Raw genomic sequence first — 12,167 nt, forward strand, 5'->3', positions numbered from 1 at the left:
TTAACATAGAAATAACAATTGCATGTGTTTGAATATTAAGAAATAAAGCATACTGCGGAGATACTGCAGGTCGGTTCCAGACCTCTGCAATAAAGTGAACCTTGCAATAAAGTCACACAATTTTTTTTTGGTTTCTCAGTGCAAATAACAGTTATGTTTACACTATACTAGAGTCTATTACATATGCAATAGAATTATGTCTAAAATGTGTTCACACCTTAATTAAGAAAAAACATACTTTATTGCTAACCATCATCTGAGCCTGTCCTTATTTGAAGCAATCCATTATCTTTTGCTGGTGGAGAGTCTTGCCTCGGTGTTGATGGCTGCTGACTGATCAGGATGGCAGTTGCTGAAGGTTGGGGAGGCGGTGGTGATTTCTTAATGAAGTTTGTCACATCGATTGACTTTATTTCATGAAAGCTTTCTCTGTAGCTTCTGATGCTGTTTGGCAGCATTGTACCCACAGAACTTTTTTCAGACTACAGTCAATATTCTCAAACCCTGCCACTACTTTATCATCTAAGTTTATATAATATTCTAAATCCTTTGTTGTCGTTTCAACCATCTTTACAGCATCTTCATCAGAAATAGATTCTGTCCCAAGAAACCACTTCATTTTCTCATCCACAAGGAGCAACTCCTCATCTATTAAGTTTTTATCAGGAGACTGCAGCAATTCCGTCACATCTTCAGGGTCCACTTTGGATTCTAGTTTTCCTGCTATTTCCACCCCATCTGAAAACTTCCTCCACTGAAATTTTGAAGCCCTCAATGTCATCTGTGAAGATTGGAATCAACTTCTTTCAAACTCCTGTTAATGCTGATATTCTGACCTCTTCCCATGAATCACAAATGTGTTTAATGGCATCTAGAATGGTGAATCCTTTCCAGAAGGTTTTCAATGTCCTTTGCCCAGATCCATCAGAGAAATCACTGTGTATGCCAGCTATAGTCTTATGAAATGTATTTCTTAAATGATAAGACTTAAAAGTCAAAATTGCTGCTTTACCTAAAGGCTGCAGAATGAATGTTGTGTTAGCCATGAAAGTGACATTAATCTCCTTGTATATTTCCACTGGAGCTCTTGGGCAACTAGGCACATTGTTGATGAGCAGTAATATTTTGAAAGAAACCCTTTATCTGAGCAGTAGTTCTCAACACTGGGCTTAAAACATTCAGTAAGGCATGTTACAAACAGATGTGCTGTCATTCAGACTTTGTCATTCCATTTATAGAGCACAGGCAGAGTAGGTTTTGCATTATTTTTAAGGGCTCTAGGATTTTCAGAATAGTAATTGAGCACTGACTTCAAGCTTCTAGTCACCAGCTGCATTAGCTCCCTAACAAGAGAGTCAACCTGTCCTTTGAAGTTTTGAAGTCAGGTATTGACTTCTCTCTAGCTATGAAAGTCCTAGATGGCATTTTTCTTTTACTTCGTTTTTTTGTTTGTTTGTTTGTTTGTTTGTTTGTTTGTTTTGTTTTTGCCATATAAGGCTGTTTCATCTACATTGAAAATCTGTTTACTGTAGCAACCTTCATTAATTCTCTTAGCTAGATCTTCTAGATAACTTGCTGCAGCTTCTACATCAGCACTTGCTGCTTCACCTTGCACTTCATTGTTATAGAGATGGCTTTTTTTCTTAAATCTCATGAACCAATCTCTGTTAGCTTCAAACTTCATCCTCATCTCTCTCAGCCTTCATAGAATTAAAGAGAGTTAGGGCCTTGCTCTGAACTCAGCTTTGGCTTAAGGGAATGTAGCTGGTTTGATCTTCTGTCCAGATAATTAAAATTTTCTCCACGTATACCATGTTTCCCCAAAAATAAGACCCCGCAGGACTATCAGCTCTAATGCGTCTTTTGGAGCAAAAATTAATATAAGACCCGGTCTTATTTCACTATAATATAAGACCGGGTCTTATAGTATAATACCATATCATATCATATCATATCATATCATATCATATCATATCATATCATATCATATCATATAATACTGGGTCTTATATATTCAGAATGGTAATTGAGCACTGGCTTCATCCTATTTATCAATTTTTGCTCCAAAAGATGAATTAGAGCTGATAGTCCTGTGAGGTCTTATTTTCGGGAAAACACAGTATCAGCATTAACATTGTTTTACTTTCTTATCATTCATGTGTTCATTGGAGCAGCATTTTTAACTTCCTTCAATAACTTCAATGTTTGCATTCACAATGTGGCTAACTGTTTGGCACTAGAGGCTGAGCTTTTGGCCTATCTCAGCTTTTGCCGTGCTTCCTTACTAAGCTTAGTCATTTGTAGCTTTTGATTTACAGTGAGAGACGTGAGACTCTTCCCTTTACTTAGAAGCCATTGTAGGGTTACTAGTTGAACTAATTTCAATATTGTTGTATTTTAGGAAATAGTGAGGCTGGTGGAGAGGGAGAGGGACAAGGGAATGGCAGGTCAGTAAAGGAGTTAGAGTACTCACAACTGTTGTCGATTAAAGTCATTGTATTACATGAGTATAGTACATGGAGCCCCCAAACAATTACAGTTGACCCTTGAATAACATGGATTCGAACTATGAAGGTTGTTCAATACAATTTTGCAACTGGGAATCTGCATATGAGAAGAGGCAACTTAAGTGATACTTGGATTTGTGACTACACAGGGATCAGCACTCCTAATCGCCATGTTGTTCAAGGATCAACTGTGCAACGGTAATACTAAAGATCACTGAGCACAGAGCACCATGATAAATATAGTAAGGATGAAAAAGTTTAAGATATTGTGAGAATTACCAAATGTGACACAGAGACACGAAGTGAGCAAATGCTGTGGGGAAATGGCCAATAGACTTGCTCATTGAAGGGTTGCCACAAACCATCAATTTGTAGAAAGTAGCAATATCTGCAAAACACGATAAGATGAAGCACAATAAAACAAGGTGTCCTCCCACATGTCTAGACTTTCAGTTTCTGGTTCAACATTTAAAGATCTTGCAAGTATCAATCTCTTTCTTACAACAAGAAAATGCTGGACAAACTGAATATCAATAACCTTTGTTGCACTGCTCAGAGAACTGAGGTCACAGTGCAAACTGTCATCCTGTGATCTGGAGAAAAGCTGCCTTCAGAGAAATATAGGATCTGAAATTTTTATCTAGAGACAAAATACACTGACACCATAAGCTACTAAGCATTGAACTACTGATTTTGGTGAGTAGCTGGAGTCTAAGTTTGAGCATAAGAGATGCTCACAGGGTCTGCAGCACTGGGGTGCCCACATTGTCACAGGCTTTTCTTCTTAGAAACCCATCAAGCTTTCATAGGGAGGACTAAAAGGATGACCCTGGCAGGGGAAGAGGAAGAGAAGCGGTTGTGAAACAACCTCCACCGCGTCACTCTTCTCCCTAAGACTTCATCTCCAGGAGTAAAGACTTCACCAAAGGGTAATACTACAATCTCATCAAGGGTAGGAAACTCTGCCCCACTCCAGTCATGCTTTAGCCTTTTTATCTCACCTAAGGGGTGGACAAATGACTTCAAATCTTACAAAAACTATTTAGTATAAGATAAAAGGATACACTCTTCAACTCATTTTATGATGCTACTATGACCTTGATATGAAAAGCTGATAAAGACAAAATAAAGAAAGATCATATACACCAATTGTTATCTTAAATCTCAGTGCAAAATTAAAAGCAAAATATTAACACTTACAATCCAACAGCATATTAAGAGAAAAAATCCTGATATCCAAGTTGGATGTTCTCTAGAAATGTCAGAGAAGTTTAACATTAGATCATTTTAGATTAGATTATCAAACAAACAAACAAATAAAAAAACCCTGAAGTATGAGGTGTGATCAGAGAATATGGTGAATGTTGAAATTAAAAAAAAAAAAAAAATACAGTGAAAGACACATTGCCCTCAAAATACTTCCCCTCACTTGAAACACATTTATCCCATTGCTCTTGCCACTTTCTGAAGCAGTTCTGGAAGTCCTCTTTTCTGAGTGTCTAGTTGCGCTGTCCTGGCTGCCTAAATGTCCTGAATCACTTTGGCTTTGGGGAAGAGCCAGAAGTTGCACGGTGACAGATCCAGTAAATAAGGTGGATGAGGACACACCATAATGTTTTTATTTGATGGGAACTGTTGTACCATCATGACACAGAGCATTGTCGTGATGGAGAATGATTTATAGCACACTTTAAAACACACCTCTCAACCGTAGCTCACACCCAACTGATTGCACCAAACAAGTTGAAACTTCTCACAAACTGTTACTAAAGTTTGACATGACCCCTCCCATATTGAAGATCCCTGTCTTTCTGTTAGATGGCACTAGGCAGCATCATTCACCGTATTTTTTATCACAACAGAAAGACTTCGTGTCACACCTAGCTTCTGGTATGGCAATCTCTGTCAAATAAAAACATTACAGTGTGTCCTCATCTGTGTCATTCACCAGATCTGGCACCATGAGACTTCTGGCTCTTCCCCAAAGTCAAAATGAAAGGTAAACCATGAAAGGTAAACATCCTGAATTGATTCAGGACATCAAGGCAGACAGGACAGCACAACTAAAGACACTCACGAAAGAGGACTTCCAGAACTGCTTCAGAAAGTGGCAAGAATGATGGGTAAGTGTGTTCAAAGAAAGGGTATTATTTTCAGAGGTATTAATGGTAATGTGTCTCTTACTGTGACATTTTTTTTTTTTTTAATTTAAACATTCACTATATGTTTTGATCACGTCTCATATAGAGTCCAGATCTGCTTCGATTCATCTTTCTACTACATTAAGACTTAGCAACTGTTCCAAAATATAATGTCTGACTGTCTCCTCCTTGAGATGGTAACTTAAAAACTTTAGTGGCTTAAAGAGAGAAAAAAAAAAAAAAGCATTGTCTGCAAAACTAAGTAAAATGAGGATTCCAGGACTCCACTCAGAAATTTTGATTTAGTGAACTGGCATGGGCGGAGAAACCTACAATTTTAACTAGCACTTTACATTTTCTAAATGTTTTAGACTGTTGTACAGAAATGCAACAGCCTAGTGACCCTTGTATCTTGACCTCATTTACTGCCACCATACTAAACTCCCAGTATTTTTAATTATGCTATAGGCACTGTTGCATTTCCAATTTAGACAGTGATAAAATGTAAAATAAGGAGAGTAATATTTCCACCTTTGCAAGGCCTATTTTTTTTATTTTTTATTGTGCTGACTAGTGTCCCAGGTATAATGTTGAATTGAAGTAGAGATAGATGACATTTTTACCTTCTTCCTTATTTTAAAGCAAATGTATACACATTTTCCCCATTTAGGTTAATGTTTGTAGCTTCTATAATTTTTTTTTTTTAACCAACTTAAGAAAATTTCCATCTAATTATACTTTTCTAAAAGTTTTTAATCATAAATTTATGCTGAATGTACTAAATGATTTTTTTCCAGTATCTGTTGTGACAATTTTATAGTTTCCCTACCAGTGTGTGTGTGTGTGTGGGGGGGGTTAGACTTCATTTTAAAGAAACTGCGTTAAGAAAAAACATTTTGTATGAGACTCTTCAAAGTTTAAGAAGCCCCAAAATGTCTTTTTTAGTCTATATGCTAGTTTAGCAAACGTATATAGAAAAGTCTAATGACTGTAGAAAATAAACATAGCTTAAACTCAAACACAGACTGAGCCTGATGTACTAAATTTAATGCATTTTTTAGGAGGGGGCACTTGTTTTCAAATAACTATGTTAGATATCTTTGATTTTATGTGTCTTGGTATATCTAGAATAAAACATTACTTAAGACAGAAAACATGGGTCTGAGTTTTGGATCCATTGCTGGCTTGATCCCATTTAACTTCATAGTATCCCAGTTTATTCTAATTCTATTAAAGAGAAGTAATCATATTCATCCTATTCATAGTATCACTCAACTGATTAACCTCAATAATGATTATGACAGCTCTAACTGTATAACGTGCAACAGTAATTTAAATAATTTGTTTGGACAGTGGGGAGAAGAAACACTGGTGAACCTGAGAAAATAGGTAAGGCAGTGGTGTGGGTGGAGGGAATAACATGAGATTAGATGACATGCAAGTTGAAGGGCAGAAATTAACCACAAATCCATGGACAGAGGTTAATTAGTCCATCTATTTTTTTTTTTTTTAATTGCTGGTGGTGGAATTATTGTTTCAGGAGCATTTTAGTCATACCCCTTCTTTTATTCACATCCAGTGTTTTTCCCTGTCATTCCACAGATGTTCAATTAAGCCATAGGTATAAGGGACGCCAGCCAGGACGCTTCCCAGATATAAAATACAAAGGCAACCCCAGTAACTCAGCTTCTCAAAAATTAAATCACTGAAAGCCAGGAGTTCCAATAAACTCACAGGCAGCTCAAGCAATTTCAATGATGGAGGTATTGTTTTGGAGATTGACATGTAGCTTATAAGTATTAGGTGAAAGGAAGAAAAAGAAAAAAACTCTTTATTAAAAACAGAGGAATTAATGAAAAACTAATTAAAGTTTTATAGGAAACTTCCCCCTCAGCTGGAACTGCCAGTATTCAGACCTAGAGAAAAAAAAAAAAAAAAAAAAAAACAGTACAAAGGGGCTGTCAGCAAGAAACTGCAGGAGTGACCAAGGGACAGATCAGTAGGGAACAGGAACCAGGCCCCTGGATTCAGTTCCGGGCCACGGTAGTTATTAGGAGCAGCCCCAGTCTCTGGATCGTGGGGTGCAGGGAAGAGAAGGACATGGGCTTATGATGGTCAGTCTGTCTCTGATCCTCCCTCCACAGTTATTTCAACCACCTCATCCGCTTAAAGGGAAAACAAATCTTCCCTCGGCTTCACATTTTCAGTTGTCAGTTTATCATCTGCCCATCATGTACCCCTCTTTGTTTGAAAATCATATACAATACACACATAAAGTAGGTACCTAGTGGAAACATTGTGTTGGTTCATTTATTCACTCATGAATTCATTCATTCAATAAATGTATTCTGAGGCATTATGCAAGCAACTAAACAATGCCAAGCCAAGGCAGATACGGTGTCAGCCTCAGGACAATTTGTGTTCGAAAATAAAGTCTGTTAACAAAGAAAAATTTTAAATACTGAAACCCTGTTGGAAGAACTTGATGCTTAGTGGTAGGCACTTTTCTTTAGTCAGCACCACGTCTAATCTCAGTGCCTTTCTCCCTCATTCAACTCCCACAATAGGGAATATAAAGCCATGCATCTGGTCTTCCAACCTCTTTGAAGCTAGGAAAGGTTTGAGACCCAGTTCCTGATAAGAAGCTAAAAAGATAAATGTCTTTTAATTTCCTGATAAGAAGAAAAGAAGCAAGAGGAAGTTTGCTGGCCCCACCTTTTCCACCTTGAATATAAAGTTACCTTGCAGGTGAGCCAGGCATCATGTGACCTTAGGGCAACAAATAATAGTTAAAAGCCATTGTGATCTGGGTAGCAGCAAAACAATAGAGAATGACTTTGTGTTTACTGGCATGGAACAGGGGACCCATGCCAGTGGGTTTTCTGTCATTAATGAAAAATAAACCTATTTCTTGATAATATCAATAGTCATTTCTTTGTCGTTGTTATTAACAGTTGATAATTGGTAATTCGAGTATACTCCTAACTGATACAATAGCATTTCATGTTGGCTACTTTGAAGACAACTTGTCTTCTTTGAATGGATATATTCTACTATGTTTAGTTTAAAAAAAAAAAATCAATCTCATTACATTATAATCTTACATCAAACATCAACATCCCTTTTACCACTCAGCCCCATGTTTGCAATCACCGACTCCATACCAGTGAACAAAGACTCTCTGCCCCATAAAGTAAATATTGTACGTTGCATTAAAATAAAAACAAATTAAACAAGTCTCTATTTTCATGCCTCCTCTTTTGATGGTCTGTGGAAATTTGGAATTGGGTTTTTCCATTTTTTCGGAATGCCCTGGAGGTGCATTTCTCTAGGACACTGCCCTTAAAGAGTCAACAGGCTGAATTTTGTTTCAGTGTGCAAGGCAGCTGAATTATGAAAAAAAGTATCCACTGTCTTTGCAGCGCACATGAGAAAAAATAAGGGGAAAAAAAAATTACCCACTACTCAGCCTTGTACTTATTAGTATTAGTTCCAGACCCAGTGCTAAGTCAAGTATTTTGAGATGCTAGCCCATGAATAATAATGCCATCGAAGCACAATAATTAATAGAACAGGAGAATGCTCCCTGAAGAGGACAGGCAGTATTGCAAGGGGAGAGGAGACCTCGTCTTTCAAACGTGTCTGATACGGACGCTTGAACTTTGATTTCTAAAGGTGGGTGCGAGGTAAAATGAATTATACTTCATTAGCAATGTGAAGGGAGACACAGCCTCCAGTCTCTAGAGAAGCAGTCTTTAATTGTTAAACTCCCAGCATTCTCCCGTGGATGGCAAGTCAGATTCTCTGTCCTGATTTTGCTGAACACAGGTAGCATTTTTCATTTTTTCATGATTGGTTATAATTTTCTTCTCCTGTCTGTCATCATTATTGCTATTATTTATTAAATTATGCAGCACTACTCATACATAGAACACAGAATTGTGTGGCCTAATTATCAGTTGATAAGCACATGCCTGCCCATCTGTCACCCTCTAGCACCCAACTTCGATTCTGGTTAGGCGGCATCCCCAGTCATGTTATGTCACCCAGCCTCGATGCCTCATCTGTAAAATGGAATAGCACAGTGTCATATTTGCTTATGCTTAGATTGATGTGGAAAATAGCATTCCCTGTGTTTATATGTTTTTATTACATCTGATTAAAAATTAGATTTTAGGCAGCCTGCAGAATATATGATGAAATAAGCATTAAATCTATAGACAATAAAATAAAAAGACACATCTAAAGAAGCCAAGATGAAAAATAACAAACGAAAACAAAAAGACTCAAGGTGTAACATTGGTGTTCTATAATATGTTCAATGAGAATTTTCAAAACTTCTGGTAGAGATAAATTGATCTCTGAGTTACTTAGGAAAGCAAGATGGGCAAAGTGGAATATTTCACTGGATGTAGAATTCACAAATGAAATTATATGTCCAGCCTACCTCTCAAGAACCTAGGAAAAATCTCGAGTAAGAACAGCGATTGAGATACTACTGTGCTGGCTTCAATACACTTTTAAAAAGTATGATGTAGACCCTAAAATAAAAGCAATAGTAAGTGAGCACATAATTTAAGAAAGAAAAATTTGCTAAGTAAGTGAATGTGGCACTAGAAAAATCTCAAGCATGTACCCATAAAATCTATATTTTTAGAAATAATTTCTTGATAAATCCTTGGTGGCAAATTTCATACAAACTTTACCTTTCAGTAATTAAATGAATAAATTATTCTATGCTATGTAAATTTTAAATATAAGCCTAATAAAGTTTGGAGGGCATTTGACAGAAAAGTTGCTTGGGTTTTTTAGTATTTAATCGTGCGCTGTTCTTTCAGGATAAGAAATTGACAGTATAAGAAACCACTCTTCTAGATGGTTTTGAGTTGATGACAGTAACACCATAACCTCAGTTTTGATGGGAACAATTAGCCCAATGCCTTTCAAAGCTTGATAAAGGGGGCAAGATATAGAGGCTAGGATGCATGCAGCACATACATTGTACATCAAGACAATCATTTTAATGATGCTATTTTGATATGGATCACTTTGATATTTATAGCAATATCATTGCTCCAAAAATACATCAACCTTCATTGCTACCATTACCTCACAATACTCACAACATAAACTTTTACCCATCTCTGACTCATTCTCCACCCCTGGGCCTCTTTGATCCCAGCCGGTATTGACCCACCACAGAGCCTGTACATTCTCCTTCCACAGAGCTGCTGAATCTACTTAGACCAATTCACTTTTATTTGAACATGCCAGGATCTCGCACACCTCCTTTCCACATGCTATTCTCTCAATGACTACCTCTAGTGCTTTGCCTCTGTCAAGTTGGCCACCTTTGCTGACCATCTCAAGTACCCCTGCAACTTCCTCGGGGAAGTCTCTGGCATTCCCTTGGGCTCCAGGAGCATTTTGTTCATATCGCTATTGGAGATCCTACAATCATGGTTTTTAATTGTTTGTATATTTTATACCCACTATACATCATTCTCTCTAAGGTTAATAATACTGAATAATTCATCTTTGAATTTGCATAATCAAACAGAAACCACAAAATGATTGTGGCTCCAAGGCTTTTATAAAAATAGGAAGGAAGAAAGAAATGAAGGAAGGAAGGAAGGAAGGAAGGAAGGAACGGAAGAAGGGAGGGAGGAAGGAAAAGGGCAGCAAGGGAGGAAGGAAAGAGGGAAGCAAGGGAGGAAGGAAAGAAGGAAGGCCGGTGAGATCTTTTGAACAGATGCCATAAACAACTTTCCCTGAGGAAAAAGATGCAGGTGGAGTGGGAGAGACTAGTGAGGGAGAGATCTGGGAGAGGCCTTTTGGAGTCTAGTTCTGTAGCTTGCCCCCTCCACTTCCACATATGTCAGGCCCTGTCCAGAGACACCATCTCTTTCAATGAAGGATGACACATTTTATTTATTTAAACCACTGGGCACCTAATGAGTAATAAGGGTGTTCACTTTAAAACCAACCCTTCTCTTATTGCGGTGTAAGAGACCCGAAGCATCAGTGGCACTGGGCAGGTAGGACTGACTACAAGGGAAATGATAATCCGCTAATGAGAATGAGTGTGTATGATTGAACATAATGAAATGTTTTCAGGGGCAGTCAGTAAAAAGACATTGTAGGAAATACAGCTCAATGATATGGTACAATAAAACATCCTGGTTCCAACCATTAACCAACTTCGTTCGAAGTGAAGACATCGCCACTGGATAACTGGCCTTGAATTAGGCCATCCGTATAATGCACAGTGACATAAATTGCCATTACAAGCAAATGAACATTTACAAAGTGGGACATGGGGGAATAGTCACAAAACTGGAAGGCTAGGCCTGGGAACTTTGTATCTTATGGAGATGCTTTTAGTAAAAAGAGAGTGGGACTAGAAGGGATCACTGACACTTCTAACAATGGCTATCAATAGCAACATTATATTTATGTGTGCAGCTATTGATTTTAACGTTTCCAGTCTCAGAAGACGCTATGCTGCTAAAAATAATTAAATCATAATACTTGACATTTGGGGAGAGCTTCCTATTTTTCAAAATAATATAGACATATTACCATTTTCATTATTAATAATTTATATTTGCACTTTAATGCCTGAAAACCGTTTCACGTTTATAACAAAATTTACTTAACCATTTGGGAGGATGCTTTTGATGTGTTATCTGTTTCATGGAAAGCTAATCCAACATATGTCCAGCCCACTCCACAAATGGGAGTCTGTCACCACTACATAAACATAAATCAAAGTGGTGGTAAGAGAGAAAGGAATTTTTCAAATATCTCATATTTATGAAACATCTATCCTGTAATGGTTATGATACATTGTTCATTTATATCTAAGCTCATGTAATCATCAAGATAACCTGATAAAGTATCTTTTCAGAGAAGGAGACATGACCTCCGAGATGTTAACAGGCTCACCCAAGTTCTGAGAGTTACTATGTAGCTAATCCAGCATTTGCACACTTTTTTTTTCTGGCTTCAAACCCCACTTTCTTTCCACTACTACATTCTGCACCCATATGTTTGAGTCAGACCAAAACTGTTCTCCTGTGTGAGGAAAGTGGAACATGCATGTTACTCCTCAGATCTATTGTCTCCTCTGCAAGGTAAGGCTCGGGACACAAAACATGGGACAACAGAAAAGAACAAATATCAAGACAAATGCCCCTAATTCCTATTACAATGTCCAGAAGCAACACAAGTTTGACTTTTTCCCCCAACTTAACATCCGTGCCAGTCCTCTTCTAGCATCTCCTACAGGAGACATTGCTTAGAAGTTTTCCTTAAAAGCTTCAGGGCAATCTCACAGTCCTTTAGTACCAAAACTCCAGGTAGGCAATGATAGTTAAGCAAGTTGGCCAGGTATTACCTGCCTACCTCGGAGTATAGTCAAACAGTCCTCTGTTTCTTTTTTTACTTTACTGTTTTGTTTTGTGTAGTTTCTTTCTTTCTTCTTTCCCCCTATCATTACAATGTCAAGTGGGTAGTC

General features: G+C 37.6%; 1 pseudogene; it reads right to left on the reverse strand.

Annotated features, from left to right (window-relative positions):
- Positions 1–245: 245 nt before the first annotated feature.
- Positions 246–11,697, reverse strand: LOC109452092 (tigger transposable element-derived protein 1; annotated as a pseudogene).
- Between the last annotated feature and the right edge of the window lie 470 nt (positions 11,698–12,167).

The sequence above is a fragment of the Rhinolophus sinicus genome, linkage group LG09 (assembly GCF_036562045.2).
Source record: "Rhinolophus sinicus isolate RSC01 linkage group LG09, ASM3656204v1, whole genome shotgun sequence".
NCBI lineage: Eukaryota > Metazoa > Chordata > Mammalia > Chiroptera > Rhinolophidae > Rhinolophus > Rhinolophus sinicus.